General features: G+C 39.5%; 1 long non-coding RNA gene and 1 pseudogene across 1 annotated transcript; both read left to right on the top strand.

Annotated features, from left to right (window-relative positions):
• The window catches only part of LOC139311590 (zinc finger protein 208-like), a 37050-nt pseudogene that overhangs the window by 4954 nt on the left and 15582 nt on the right, over window positions 1-16514 (top strand).
• Window positions 13353-15664, top strand: LOC139311684 (uncharacterized). Its single transcript, XR_011599953.1, has 2 exons — window positions 13353-13417; window positions 14750-15664. It is a non-coding gene; the product is annotated as an uncharacterized lncRNA (long non-coding RNA).

The following is a 16514-nucleotide window of genomic DNA, read 5'->3' as shown; positions in this document are numbered from 1 at the left end:
CGCTATCCGGCTCACAGAAGCCGGTAATGCCGGCAGCGGGTAATTTGAAGAGCTGTTAATGCTGGTGGCGGGAAACTCCACCCCCCCCAAATCGGGACATCTTCACATCCCGGTTTTGACTATCTGCGCATGCGCAGATAATGGAGCGCAAAGATGACAGCATGCATACATCATCAAGCTGGGAGGGATGGTAAGTACATTTTACGCCTGATGAGAACAATATTGTTTTTCCATTCTTGACTTCATTTGGTATTTCCACAGCTCAAGTTCTAATGCCTCTCTACATGTTATCCATTGTTTACCCTTACAGCCAAACTACTGTCATGCCTTCCTACTTCTAAAATTCTCTTTATATCTGAGCAACTCCCACTTCTTATACAAACCGCACAGCAGAATACAAGGTCCAATTTCAAATTGGGAAACCAAATCTTTCCATTTCCTTAGAAGTTTGGAGAATTTGATATTTAATCCATGGTTTTTCTCTTGCCATACAAATGTAAATGTATCTTCCCAAATTTTAATCAAGAAAGTTCTGCTCAAATTCTTGAAGGGCTTTTCTGCATCTAAGAAGTTTGAAGCAGTTTGTTTTTCATTATATTCAATCTTCGTATGCTTAGCTGTTTTAAAGTTATTTTCATTTTATTTTTCTTGTGAAGGTAACGGAGAGGAAGATGAAGGTTCCAGAGAACTATTTGAGATGATCAGTCGTGAATACAGTATGAAGAACCCTAAAATTCTAATGGAAGTAGAAAGCCAAGAGAGAAACCAGTCAAATCATTGGAATCAGGAAAGTTCATCTTCTGTCCATGCATCAAGGAAAGCCTCTGTGGCCCAGCAAGAAAAAATAAAGAAATATACTGGAAAATGTATGAAAGTATTCATAAACAAATTAGATGTAGAGAAACACAATCAAACCCAAATCAAAGGAGATTATATATGTAGAGACAATGGAAAAAACTATAAACGGACCCTGTCTCTTCCTCATAAAAATGAGTCCCGTATATTTCAAAAAAGGACCCACGCTGAAGAGAATCCATATGAATGCAAGGAGTGTGGGAAGAGCTTTATTAAGAACAGTCAACTTATTTACCATAAAAGAATCCATGAAGCAGAGAAAAGATATAAATGCATGGAGTGTGGTAAAGGTTTTCCTAAAAACAGTCAACTTACATGTCATAAAAGGATCCACACAGGAGAGAAGCCCTATAAATGCATGGAGTGTGGAAAGAGCTTCCCTAGCAGCAGTGGACTTGTTTTCCATAAAATGATCCACACTTTTAGTTATTCTCTTACTTCCCATTCTCGGATCCATACAGGAGAGAAGCCGTATAAATGCATGGAGTGTGGAAAGAGCTTCCCTCAGAAAAGTGATCTTATTGTACATGTAAAGAGACACACAAGGGAGAGGCCACACAAATGCATGGAGTGTGGAAAGAGCTTTATTAAGAACTCTGAACTTATTTACCATAGTAGGATCCATACAGGGGAGAAGCCATATAAGTGCGCAGAATGTGGAAAGAGCTTCTCCCACAGTTCTTCTCTTACTGCTCATAAACGAATCCACACAGGAGAGAAGCCCTATAAATGTATGGAATGTGGAAAGAGCTTCACTTTAAGTGCTAACCTTACTACACATCACCAGATCCATACAGGGGAAAAGCCCTATAAATGCATGGAATGTGGAAAGAGCTTCTCTCATAGTAATTCTCTTACTTCCCATTCCCGGATCCATACAGGAGAGAAGCCCTATAAATGCATGGAGTGTGGAAAGAGCTTCTCTCATAGTAATTCTCTTACTTCCCATTCCCGGATCCATACAGGAGAGAAGCCCTATAAATGCATGGAGTGTGGAAAGAGCTTCTCTCATAGTAAATCTCTTATTTCCCATTACTCGATCCATACAGGGGAGAAGCCGTATAAATGCATGGAGTGTGGGAAGAGCTTCTCTGAAAATTCTTCTCTTACTCATCATAAACGAATCCACACAGGAGAGAAGCCCTATAAATGCATGGAGTGTGGAAAGAGCTTCACTTTTAATAATTCTCTTACTTCGCATTCTCGGATCCATACAGGGGAGAAGCCGTATAAGTGCACAGAGTGTGGAAAGAGCTTCTGTGAAAATTCTTCTCTTACTGTTCATAAAAGGATCCACACAGGAGAGAGGCCCTATAAATGCACAGAATGTGGAAAGAGCTTCCCTAAGAGCAGTGAACTTGTTTTCCATAAAATGATCCACACAGGGGAGAAGCCACATAAATGCATGGAGTGTGGAAAGAGCTTTATTAAGAACAGTCATCTTATTTACCATACTAGGATACACACAGGGGAGAAGCCGTATAAATGCATGGAGTGTGGAAAATGCTTTACTGGGAGTGGTAACCTTATCTCCCATAAAAAAATCCACTCAGGGGAGAAACCTTATAAATGCATGGAATGTGGAAAGAGTTTTTCTATGAAGACGTATCTTAAGACCCATGCAAGGATCCACACAGGGGAGAATTCTTATAAATGCATGGAATGTGGAAAGAGTTTTTCTACGAAGACGTATCTTAAGACCCATGAAAGGATCCACACAGGGGAGAATCCTTATAAATGCATGGAATGTGGAAAGAGTTTTTCTGCAAAGATGTGTCTTAAGACCCATGAAAGGATCCACACAGGGGAGAAGACTTATAAATGCATGGAATGTGGAAAGTGTTTTTCTACGAAGACATATCTTAAGATCCATGAAAGGATCCACACAGGGGAGAATCCTTATAAATGCGTAGAATGTGGAAAGAGTTTTTCTACGAAGACGTATCTTAAGATCCATGAAAGGATCCACACGGGAGAAGCCTTATAAATGCATGGAATGTGGAAAGAGTTTTTCTACGAAGATGTATCTTAAGACCCATGCAAGGATCCACACGGGAGAAGCCTTATAAATGTAGTTGAATACCTGTACTCCTCTATGAAACTATGTGATCATATTTGATAAATTGACAGAGCTTGAAAATTAATGAATAGTTATGATTGGCCTCTCCTCTCTCACTCTGAGCCTTGCCCCACAGAAGCCTCCCATATCCTATCCCCTGCTTGGTGCTGGGAAAGTAAAACTGAAACTGAAACTCCTCTGATTGTGTTTTGCATTTGGAACAGATTTCTTTTCAGGTGGGGAGTGGGAGTGGAACTCCTTAGCATCAGAGGGTTTTTTGGAAACTGAAACAGTATTTGCTGTGTGAGGAAGAAGGAGAGAGGAAGGAGCTTGGCCATGGCGTAGCTCAACTGTTCTGTAGCAAAGCTGCTTGCTGCTGTGAAAGTGAAAGTGAAACTCCTCTCCTGTGCTTGTGTTTTGCAGTTGGAACAGATATCAGGTGGGGAGGGGGAGTAGCATCAGAGCGTGTTAATAATAATACAAGAAATACTGATGCTGTGATGTTCATTTCAAAAAATCCTTTCTTAGCATGTAGGAACCAAGAGGAACATACATGGCAAATTTCAAGTTTGTAGACTTTACGGTTCTGGAGATTTTGTGATGATGCCTGAGTGTTATTTCACTTTTATATAGAGAGATGGTGTATGGAAAAGGTTTTATTATGAACAGTTAACTACGATAAAAGGGCCCACACAATGTAGAAGCCATATAAATCTGTGAAATCTGGAAAAAGCTTCAAGAGGACCAATGGCTGTATTTCCATATACAAATACAATTGGGTGAGAATCTGTTAAAATGTTAGGTTTTAGTTGTTGAAATATATGCATTTCCTAATTACATTTACTGAATTTCAAAAAGGGGTTTTGATGCCCAAGTGAAATACATCTCCATGTTTATCTCATTTTCGATTGGATTATAATAAAACCGCAAATCCCCAATAATGTAAAGGAAGCGGGCTCTGATAGATGACCACTGGATAACTTTCTATTCACTCTATTCTAAAAAGCAATGCATCCGGTTGGAAAAAGTACAAACTCAGCCAAAATCCTTTTGGTTCCTCTAGGAGGCCTCTAAGTTGTCAGAAGAAAGGAACATTCTAATGACATACAGCTTAAAGGTTGGTTAGGTCAAGGGGATCCACATGAGTTAAAAGTTGTCTATCGTCAGAAGATGATTTGAATCTATGCTTCAGTAACTTTTTAGAAGAATTATTATAACTGTTCTGCAAACTCAGTAATTAGGAAATGTCAATTAAAAATGATAAATGTATATGACCATATGAATTGCTGAGTTAACAGAATCCTTTGTCTAGAAGGGTATAAAACCATTGTACCTAATTTCTGTCTTTGTTCAACGCTTCATGTACAGAGCCTTGAACCTATTGCACAATATATAAAATTGTCTCTGATTAATCTAAAAGTTATGTTTGTCTTATTAAATCCACAACACCAATGCAGATCCACCAAGGACAGCTATAGGCCATGAAACTATCTACTTTGCAAAATCATCTTACACAAATTGCAGCTGCTTGGCAGATTACAAATAGTTGTTTAAATTATGAAATCATCCTAGCTCAGTGTTTCCCAAACTTGGCTATTTTAAGATGCATGGACTTCAACTCCCAGAATTCCCCAGCCAGTATGCCTGGTTGAGGAATTCTGGGAGTTGAAGTCCATACATCTTCAAAGGGTCAAGTTTGGGAAACACTGTCCTAGCTGAAGACTTTGGTTCACAATTCTTTCTTAGTGCCTGTCACTGTCCACTTAGGACATATTAAATCAATAATTTGAGTCCTTCGGGAGTAGGGCGGTATAGAAATTTGATTAATAATAATAATAATAATAATAATAATAATAATAATAATAATAATAATAATAATAATAATAGGCTATATTTTTGTTTCCCACACCAAGAACATTTTAATTTTTGACAGGAAGCATAGGTTTAGATCAGTGATGGGTAATGTTTTTGCCATCGCATGCCAAAAACGGGGGAGCATGGGGGGAGGTCGAGTGTGCACGTGCCCACATGCATAATTCAATGTGCCCTGCCCCCGTGCATGCACTCGTGACCCCTGTGCGACCCTGCTTCTGGCACTTGATGGTCTGGTGGGCCTGGTAGGCCCATTTTTTCCCCTCCCCAGGCTCCAGAGGCTTTCTAGGAGCCTGGGGAGGGCGAAAACAGCCTTCCCCACTCTCCCGGAGGCCCTCTGGAGGCCAGAAATAGCTTGTTTCCTGACTTCCAGAAAGGCCCAAAAGTCAGCTGGCCAGCATACAATGCAAGATGGAGCTGAGCTAGGGCAATGCTTGCGTGCCCACAGATATGGCTCCACATGCCACCTTGGCACGCATGCCATAGGTTCGCCATCACGGGCTTAGATACTAAAATGTAATTCCAGGCATACTATGGGAAATGCATAAATTGGCAAAGCCTTGAAGAATTTACAGCTAAATGTGAATTACCAAAGTACGAGTGATGTTAAAGAAGATACCTTATGCATAGAACAACTTAAGTTATATAATGAATTGCAAGATGTTGAAACTGGAAACATCTTGGCATATTGTGCTAAATTACAAGAATATTCAAAAAGGAAATCTCTGGTGATGGTATAACATCAGATTGTCTAACCCAGGGGTCGGCAACTTGCGGCTCTGGAGCCACATGTGGCTCTTTCATCCCTCTGCTGCGGCTCCCTGTTGCTGATCAGCTCCACAATTGATAGGGTTTTCAGTTAGGACAGGTAGAGGAAAAAGGATGCCATGCTAGGACGAGACTATGGTGGGGGAACTGGACTTCTGGTCGGCTCCAGAATGAATGGGAAGCTTCAGGTTAGGAAGTTTTGGCTCTTTGAGTGTTTAAGGTTGCTGACTCCTGGTCTAATCTATGCTTAATGCTACAAAAAACCCACTGGATTTATAATCTCCATCTCGGTGTATTCAGTTTGGACAAGGGACTTACCTGAGAATGTATCCCAGTATTGAAATGGAAAATGGTTGCTCTAGGAGGGATGTGATCAGGCAGACATTAATAGGTGTCGCTTCCCCAAGAAGCAGAAGGAGTTGCATCACTTCCAGACAAAACTTTTTAAAATCTTTCTTCCTCTATAGCAGAAACGAGAATGGGAAGTTCCTTTGGTGAGGAGCCTTGGTGGTGCAGCGGATTAAGTGTTGTTAAGTGCTAGCACTTAGCTGCCAGGCTGTCTGCAATTAGTGCGAGTTCAAATCTCACCAGGCTCAAGGTTGACTCAGCCTTCCATTCTTTCGAGGTAGGTAAATTGAGGACCCGGATTGTGGGGGCAATAAGCTAACTTTGTATAGAACAACACCACTTGGGGGGGGGGCGAATGCCCTAATAAGCAGGTATATACAAAAGTACGCAGGCTATTGCTGTAATGCATTGTAAGCTGCCCTGAGTCTTCGGAGAAGGGCGGCATATAAATTGAACTAATAAATAATAAAATAAATAAATGGAGTGTGAAGATATGAAAAAATAACGACTCTGGAAAATCAGAGAATTAATGAACCAGTATGAAGGGAGAAGCAGGGACCTTTTGGCCTGTCATGTTCTGAGAATAATCACATAGATATTAATTTGAGGGTGAAGAAAATTGCAGGATGAAGAATTCCTCTCACAAAAAGGAGCCAGAATGATGAGACTTTCCAAGCATTAGGACCATATTTTACCTTTCTATGGTTAGATGAGGGCTAAGAATGTCTACATTTAAGGTAAAAAGAAAGGTTCTATATACAACAGAAAGAGCCAAGGTGGCGCAGCGATTAGAGTGCAGTACTGCAGCTACTTCACCTGACTGCTAGTTCAGCAGATCAGCAGATCAAATCTCACCGGCTCAAGGTTGACTCAGCCTTCCATCCTTTCGAGGTAGGTAAAATGAGGACCCGGATTGTGGGGGCAATAAACTGACTTTGTGTCAGATGTAAATGCCTTATTCTCTAATGTGTAAATAATGTATATATGGAACATCAGGGGTTAACTTATTCTTTGGACTTTAATGTATTCATAATTTACCACTCCCATTCCTGGCTCCACCCCTTGTATATATAAGGAGCCATCCTCCCCATTTTACTTGCTTCTATCTTGAATATTCAGCGAATATAGAATGCCTATTATGATTAAAGAGAAATATATTTAAATCTCTAACTTCTATTATCTTTATTGAGTCTGATCCTGAAAATATTGCAACAAGCTGGTAGCAGAGGATGGTTAATTGACTCAATAAGTAATTAAAAATGTCCAAGAAAGATAGGCCCAACACCAGGGCCTACAGCAAAGAAATAGAAACTGATCAAGAGACGATCAACGAATCCACTAATGCGATTTCGAGAGAATCCGAAGAATACACCACTGAAGAAGAAGAACTGATGAGTGAAAATAACGACCAGGAAGAAATCGAGATAGAAAATAACGAACTCAGGTCAGAGATATTAAAAATACTAAAAAGCCAAAAGAATGATGAGAGCCTCATCGCGGACCTCCAGGAGATGCTGAGAAACAGCGGAGCAGCGAGAGAGAAAAACGTCATTAAAGAAAAACCCAAAGATCAAAAAACTGTGAGTGAAATGACTACTGAGAAAATAGTTGTAAAAAAGAAAAGATGTGACATCGCGCGAAATTTTGAATGGCAGCCATCTTGGTTTCAACGAACTTCAAAAGAGAGTGAAGCAGAGCCAATCAAAACGCTCAGTTCAAAATTTCTGGCGCGAAAAACGCTATCAGATGAAGAAAGTGAAAAAGAAGTCTCAAACTCTTCAGATGAACCAAAATCAGAAAGTGAAGACGATTTAACAATGTCTCAAGTAAAGTCAGCAATGAAAACGCTTTTTGCTGCTTTTGGGCCAAGATTGAAAATTTCCAAGACATCAACAAAGAAGCAAGAAATCAAACCGACAACTCAAGACCTGCACGCTCCCATCCTGACTTCGAAAACGACGACACCCGAGCCCAGAGAGCCATGCCGATTCCGTCCTACACCGCAGACAGAATCGAGTGCCAGCGCACACAAGAGAAAGAGAAGAACCGTCGCCATCACCAAAGCCCCAAAAACCGAGCCAGAGACCGACTCATCTGAAGAGGAGCGGATCGAGAGAGCTGAAATGGAGAGAACCTTCCACAACGGCGCCAAAGAAGAAATGAGCAACGCGCATGTGCAAAACTACGTAGACAGCCCCGAAAGACTTGAACTGGCCAGAGAACCGCGCAGACTCGTTACAAGCATCCCAATGCCGTTCTGTAATTTCCTGCACTTGAGAGACCACGGACTGCCTCAGGTTGTAAGTAATGGACAAAATAATGTGGGGAATTTACCCAGTGACTTCCCAAAACTTAGAGTTGATGGCATTAATTTACAAGAGTGGTACCAACAGCTTCAGGTTATTTTTATGAAAGAAAATTTACTATTCTTTATAACTAGTCCTCCAAGAAGACCTTGGACTTTAAAAATAGATTGTTTACATCATAGAGCATTTTTCATAATAATTTCTAGCGTGTCTCCTGCAATGTATCATAGCATCAAACCAAACCTAACTGTATCAGAAATAATTCAATGCATGTTTAATCTATTTCACAGCGATAGCGTAGCCACAACCACAAGAATGTCTAAGGATTTCTTTTCTTCTAGAGTGAAACCAGGGGTTTCTATAAGTGAGCATTTGATAAATCTAAACAAAATAAGAGCTGAGCTGCAATTGAGGGGGGAAGTGATTTCAGATCAAACAATGAAAAGTGTTATTATCAATTCACTTGATCCATCATGGGATAACTTTATGTCACACTTAGATACCATTAATTTGGGATATTTATCAATAGAAAGTCTATCTAACAAATTGATAGCAGAAGACAATTCAAGAAAAAATCGTTCCAGTAACCAAACAGAACACAAATCCTTTAGGAAAGTAGTCTTTCAAAATAAATATAATGAGGCCTTTAGATGCCACAATTGTGGATCCAGGGAACACAGTAGAAGAGACTGTCCCAAAGTCCCAAGGGAGAGACATAGGCCAGAATATAGGAGCAAATACAATTACAGACAATCTTCCACAGATAGACGCAAATATAGAAGTCCACCAAATTACAGAGAAAGTAGAGGGGGTAGAGAAAATTCAAAAGAGAGAAAATCTGGGTCACTAAATGGGCTAAATAAACAAGACAGCATCAGAACACAACAAGATGAGAACAATAATTGGCTTATTGATTCTGGTGCAACAAATCACACCACTAACAACAAAAGTATATTATCTTCATTTACAGAAGATAAGTTTGTGATAAAGGTAGCTAATCAAGAAAAGGTTCAAGTATTAGGCAGAGGAAATGTGACCTTGCCTGGTTTAGGGAAAATAGAGGGGGTATTATTAATCCCAGAAATACCTCACAACATACTGAGTGCTATAAAACTAAGCAGAGAATCTGACATCAATATAGTTTTCTCAAAGGGGAAAGCAACTATAGAAAAGAACAAAACAAATGTAGGCACTGTGATGATAAAAGGGGGTCTACCCTATCTGATAACCAAAGAAAGATGGTTACATAACATTGATTCAAATATGGAAGATTGTATTGAAGCAGATGATGAAAATGTCAGTAACAGTGACAATGATGAATGTAAAATAACTCATGATAACAAAAATGCACACAATGAGAAGAAACCAAAAATAGGTAAACCAATTCATGATGAGTGTGCTCACATCTTACATAGGAAGTTAGGACACGCAAGCTTTCCTGTAGTACAAAAAATGACTGAACACGCAGAAGGTGTCAAAATAAAAAATTGTGAAAATTATTTGGAATGCTCAGTATGTAAATCCACCAAACTAAAAACCAGTCCCAGACCAAAAAAATCTAACAGATCAACCAACAATATTTTTGATTTGGTACATATGGACTTAGTTGGTCCATTAACTCCATCAATTACCTATAGAAAACGTTACTTCCTAACAATAGTGGATGATTACAGTCGCTATGGTTTTGTTTACACATTAAAGCACAAGGATGAAACCTTTCAGAAATTTAAGGAATTCTACAAACGCATAGAAACACAACATAATATCAAAATAAAACAAATTATGACAGATAGGGGATGTGAATTCATGTCTAAAGAATTCTCCCAATGGTTAAAGGATAGAGGGATGCTACATTTCACGTCCAATCCATTTTCTGCATTTCAAAATGGGATTGCAGAGAGAAAGAATTCCACACTACAAACCATGATTAGATGCACATTAGAGGATGCTGGTTTAGGCAAACAATTTTGGTCAGAAGCCTTACATTATTCAAATTACACTCAAAACAGGACATGGTCCAGTATTGTGAATAAGACACCATATGAGGTGATGTACAATAGAAAACCCAAATTAGCACACATGCACATATTTGGAGTTACTGCAGACGTACACATACCTAAACAATTGAGGAGAAAGGGAGAAAACGTATCCAGGAGATTAAGATTCATGGGATACGAGACTGGAACCAAAGGGTACAGATTCATTGATAATAATAACAAATTTATAGTATCCAGAACAGCTGTGTTCCATGAGCAGGCCAATTGGTCTAAATTGCACCTTAATGAAATATTTCCTAATAAAAGCAAAGATAATATATCTTGCGAGGAAGGAACAACAGAAAATCAAAGTATTAACAAAAGTAAGAACAAAACCAAAACTTGGACAAATAGTCAGCATAAAATAAAGACAGACACATTAACAAAAAAGGAAGCTAGATATTTGCATGACAACCATAGCAAACCTGAAAGAAATATTAGAAACAATAGAAACCAGATACCAAATAAATACAAAGATTACATAATGCATATGGATGAAAAACAAATAACACCTAATACATATGAGGAAGTATTGAAACTTCCCCGTGAAGAAAGAGAAAAATGGGAACTAGCTATGGAAAAAGAGATGGAAAGTTTACAAGGATTAAATGTATTCACACCTGCGATCGCACCTAAGGATAAAACAATTATAGGTACCAGGTGGATTTATAAAATTAAGAATTTAGAAGGAGGTAATACCTTATACAAGGCCAGACTAGTTGCACAAGGTTATGCACAAAAATATCCAGAAGACTATACTGACACATATTCACCAACAGTGAGAACAGAGAGTGTCAAAACAGCTCTTGTAGTAGCATCTGCACTCAATCTGGACGTGTTTCAATATGACATACAGACTGCATACTTACACGCAAAATTAGATAAGGAAATATATGTAAGAGCACCACACAGTCAATACACTAATAAGAACGAAATTTGGTTATTAAATAAGAGTCTGTACGGATTGAAGCAATCTGGCAAAAGATGGTACGATTGTTTGGTAAAAGTACTTAAGACCATGGATTTCAACGCCACCACTGCTGATAACTGTTTCTTTGTAAAAAAGAGTAATGATCATATTGAATTTGTATTAATTTATGTTGATGATATTTTATATATTGGAAAGCATAAAGAGAGCAGGGAAATCTTTGTAAATAAGTTAAACGAACACTTCTCATTAAAATCACTAGGTAGAGTGAACAAATACCTTGGTGTACAAATTAACAAAACAAAAAGGGGATTCAAACTTACTCAGAAAGATAAAATCATTGAACTCCTAAACAAATGTAACTTAAATAATGCCAAAACATGTGACACACCCATGCAAACTGATTTTCTCAGAAACATTGATGAATCTTCCCCTGAGTTTAAAGACAACACATTTTACAGATCAGTTATAGGTTCACTCCTTTATATATCTAATTGGACTAGGCCAGATATTGCATTACCTCTCAATTTATTGTCAAGATATGTTAGCAGACCAACCTTGTATCATTGGGAAGCTGTCAAAAGAATTTTAAGATATCTGAAAAGTACATTAGATTTTTGTTTAATATTGGAACCCAATAATGACAAAGAACCAAAAATTACTTGTTATGCTGATGCAGATTGGGCTGGTGATACATCATGCAGAAAGAGTACCTCTGGTTATGTTTTTCTATTGAATGATTGTCCAGTTTACTGGTATACTGGTAAACAAGAACTGGTAGCCACTTCTACCACAGAAGCAGAATATGTTTGCTTGTCTAAAGCTGCAAATAACCTTGTATGGTTCAATGATTTGATCACAGATGTTTGGAAGAAACCTACTTTACCATTTATTATGCATGAAGACAATAAAGCGGCCATTGAAATATCTAGATCCGATGCAATTGGACAAAGGTCCAGGCATATTGATATAAAATTTAAGCACGTGAGACAACTATCTCAAGACGGATTCATCAAAGCAATACATTGTGATACTTCTGAACAATTAGCTGACATATTAACAAAACCCTTACCTTCTAAACAACACAAATATTTAACTTCTAAATTATATGTATTATATTGTCCTGAATCTGAATGTAACTGGTGTTGTATAACGAACCGGCATTTAGAGGGGGATTTGTCAGATGTAAATGCCTTATTCTCTAATGTGTAAATAATGTATATATGGAACATCAGGGGTTAACTTATTCTTTGGACTTTAATGTATTCATAATTTACCACTCCCATTCCTGGCTCCACCCCTTGTATATATAAGGAGCCATCCTCCCCATTTTACTTGCTTCTATCTTGAATATTCAGCGAATATAGAATGCCTATTATGATTAAAGAGAAATATATTTAAATCTCTAACTTCTATTATCTTTATTGAGTCTGATCCTGAAAATATTGCAACACTTTGTATAAAAAAGAACACCGCTTAGTGGCCCCCGAAAGCCCTACTAAGCAGGTATATACAAAAGTATGAAGGCTATTGCTTAATGCATTGTAAGCCGCCCTGAGTCTCCGGAGAAGGCGGCATATAAATCAAACCAATAAATAAATAAATAAACAACTGCAGCACCTTCTTCACTGCTGAGTTTGTTGTATAGAAGGGGAAAGCTGGCAGATTTGTGAGCTCCAAGAGTGGCTAAGAGACAGCGGAGAGAACCGCCAGGTAAGAACGTGACCTCCCTGTCTGAAAATCCAAGGAAGCGCCCTTCATGCCACTGGCCAGGATGCAGAATCTCCCAAAGCAGCTCTCTAGTAATAGTTATGATTGGGGAAGGGAGAGGAAAAAGCCCCCTGACAAATGCCTGTGGAGATTTTCATTCATCCAGCTCATGACTGTCTCAAAGGTACTTTTCCATCAGGCAACTCCTCTCATGCCCGTCGTCTCTTCCCCTCCTCCCCGCCTTCCTCCCTCAACAGATACTCTTCTTTTTCCCGCCCTTTCATGGAATCCTGGCACATTGCGCAGCGACCACCAGGGGTCGCTCTCAGATTCAAGAGGGAACTGAGCATGCGCTGGGCTCTTCCCCTAAATTCGTCTGGAGAGGCGCCCCTCCCACACAGCCCCACTGAGAGTGGGAGGCGGGGCTTTTGCTGGGAGCGCAGAGGATGCCGGGAAGCCTTTGGGGGAGACGCAGATCCCGACGAGGCTTCTGAGTGGCGGCTCTGCCTTTGCAAAGGGCCCCCTTGCTGGAGGGGTGAGTGGAGAAGGGTCAAGTCTTCCTGCGGGGTCGGAGTCCGTGGTCCCATGTTCCCCTGCCGCCCTTTCCCATGCAGGTTCCATGGAGTTGGGGGGGGAGAGCAAAGGAGAGAAATGGGGGTCTCCAGAAGGGGAGGGGGCGTTTCTCCCCATTTGTTGGGGGAGTGGAGGCAGCCTCGAAGCCCCCCTGCTGGCTCTGGGTGCAAGGACGGATGTGCGAGGACTGGGACTGGGTGCTGCTTCCCAGCCTTTCCTTTCCCCACGACCGCAGAGGAATAGAAGGGAGACCTTGCAGGGGCGACAGAGGTGCAAAAGTGGGGCTGAGCCGCAGCATTCGCACCGTGTGCCCGATGAGGCCTTTCAAGGTTGATGAAAGGATTGTTCTTAACTCTCTTCTCTTAAATCGTGAGAATAAAGAAGTGGGAGACGGAAATCAAAAAAGCATATTTTAATCCAGTATGTATCCAGTCTTTTGAGTCTTTGATCAAGAAGGATTGGTCAAGAATTCGCTCCAGCTGCAGAGAAGGGAAAGTACCTGTTAGGATTCCCCACTTTCTTCCCTGACATTAGTGGTTTTTAAATAAGGTTTTCTTTTTGTTATTTTTCATTGGGGGATGGATCCTCACTAGTTAAATTAGTCACTCTTTTTCCTTGGTACTTTCTGTGGTTTTCCATTTTGGAGATGTAAGCTACAAATAGTTTGTGCTTCTTCTGGAGACAAAGAAGGAACTAGGATCAGCCCCTCCACCTTTAAGAGGGTGGCTGAACTTCATTTTAAGGTGTCTTCTTTCAAGCCTTGTCTTTTCTTTTTAAATTTAATTCTTTATTGGCCAAGTGTGATTGGACACACAAGTAGTTTTTCTCAGGTGTATAAGCCCTCAGGGTAGATACAAGCAATCTATATAAATAAAAATGTAAATGTTCGTTTGTTCAAAATCTCAAATCTCTGAAAGTTCTTCACTGATTGCTTTGAAATTTTGACACAACGTTGCATTCGAATATGCGCATGTTTTTATATACCTACTATTACTATTATATGGATGTCGCACCTGTGACAGATAAAAACATGCTTCTTTTAAAAACAGCGCCATCTGTTGGACGTAAAAGCAACACACGCTATACTAAATATTTTACAATTCCATTTCAATCTTTCCGTTAATTATGTTGTGTGACATTGCGTTGGAATTGAGCTGTATCGATCTGTGTTTGAATTTAAATATTTCTTTACTATTTTTTTTGCTTTTCCTTTGTTTTTTAGTTCGTGTTTTTCCTTTTTTCATGTTTTGCAATTTTATATGTTTTTGTTATAACTTTCTTTCTTCTTTTTCAGTGCAATTGATCTGTTTTAGTTCATCCAAATAATGACTCGCAGAAGATCAAACTTAGGTCGTCGTACTCGCAGAGCAGAAGCAGTGCGACGAGTAATTGCAAATCAAACTGAGGAAGAACGGGCATCAGCGAACGAGCGAAACAGACAAAGGATAGCTCAAATACGTGCCGAGGAACCACCCGAGCGACGTGCAGCCAGACTTGAGGATGCACGGTTGCGAGCACGGCGATCGCGTTCTGCAGCTTCATATCTGTTTCGTTCTCAACAGAATGAAAGCAACAGGCTGAGAATGGCTGAAAGACCTCAACGAGAAACAGCAGGTCATCGTCAAACACGACTCCGTGCTCAGCAATCACGTGATTACGATTGCCTTGCATTCCAATACAACCCAGTTGATGATTATAGTTTGAGCCAGCATGTTCTCATCGACACTATGACTGAAGTGTGTCCTTATTGCAAGGCTCTCAAATTTAATGGAGAAACGAAAGGAATGTGTTGCGCCGCCAGAAAAATTAAACTGCCTCAACTTAGAGAACCGCCAGAGCCATACTGCCAGGCTTGCAGGAAAAAAATGAATGAGCAACGTCGTAGAAGCAACAATCTTGACAGGACCTTTCAAAGGTGAAGATGTCCTCATTCCTCACATTCCTATGATTCCAACGGATATGCTATTTCAATTTAAGAGATTGCAATTCCCAATTCGATTGGCGTTTGCAATCACCAACAAAGCTCAGGGCCAATCTTTACAATTGTGCAGTTTAGATCTAGACACGGATTGTTTCTCACATGGACAATTATATGCTGCATGTTCTAGAGTCGGCAAACCAGACAATCTCTATATCTATACAGACAATGGAACAACAAAAAATATTGTATACTCACAAGCATTGTGAAATTAAACATATTAGAAATGTGCGCTTTCTCTTTTCTTTCTTTCCCATTTAACCAGACTGAGCCACAGCAACGCTTGGCCGGGTACAGCTAGTAAGCGATAAATCTATGATCATAGTCATCGTAAAAATACATTCATCATAAATGATAAGATTTATTGTCATAGCCATATGATACTGAATAAGCAATCCACATAAATCATAACAGTATAAATCATAAGATACAAGCAACAAAGTTATAAGCATATAAGAAGATGGGTAATAGGAAATATGATAAGAGTAATGTGGTGGGGTGAGTTAACCAGTTTTTGGGGACAAGGCAAATTGTATGAACCAGATTTCGTGTTATAGTATGACTTTGTTCCGGAAAGGCAAACCCTGAAAAACAAAGTGAGCATAGTAAGCCAGGGTTATATCCTAGGATCTAGGCATTTCATTTGATGTGAATTCAATCTTCATGGCATCCTTAGAATGTTGTTCCTTCCCAGGATCATTTCACTTAGTATTATTCAATATTAGGGGTCTTCTTCCTTTTCCTCCCTGAGACCCCTGACAAAAGATATTATTGGCATATTAAACCATTTTTGGAACTTCCTCCTTATGTCTTCTCCATGCTCCAGTTACTTACAAATATACCAACTTAAAGACAAGAGTGAAAAACATCTTTAATGAATGTCTAATGCCTAAATGTCTCGATATAAAGCACAAAAAACACGTGTAAACATTCAATATTCCATTCCAGCTTCTTAAGCTCCCTTAATTTTGTAATCTTGGATGAACTCTATGTGTAGGATGTGTAAATAAATAAATACGTGCAAATAAATAAATAAATAGGATAAATATGGATATCTTTTAGCTTCTACACATATCTACCA

This window comes from Pituophis catenifer, unplaced genomic scaffold (genome assembly GCF_029215685.1).
Source record: "Pituophis catenifer annectens isolate HBS135680 unplaced genomic scaffold, rPitCat1.0.hap2 SCAF_2, whole genome shotgun sequence".
In the NCBI taxonomy this organism is placed as follows: Eukaryota; Metazoa; Chordata; class Lepidosauria; order Squamata; family Colubridae; genus Pituophis; species Pituophis catenifer.
This window is presented reverse-complemented; position numbering and strand designations above follow the sequence as displayed.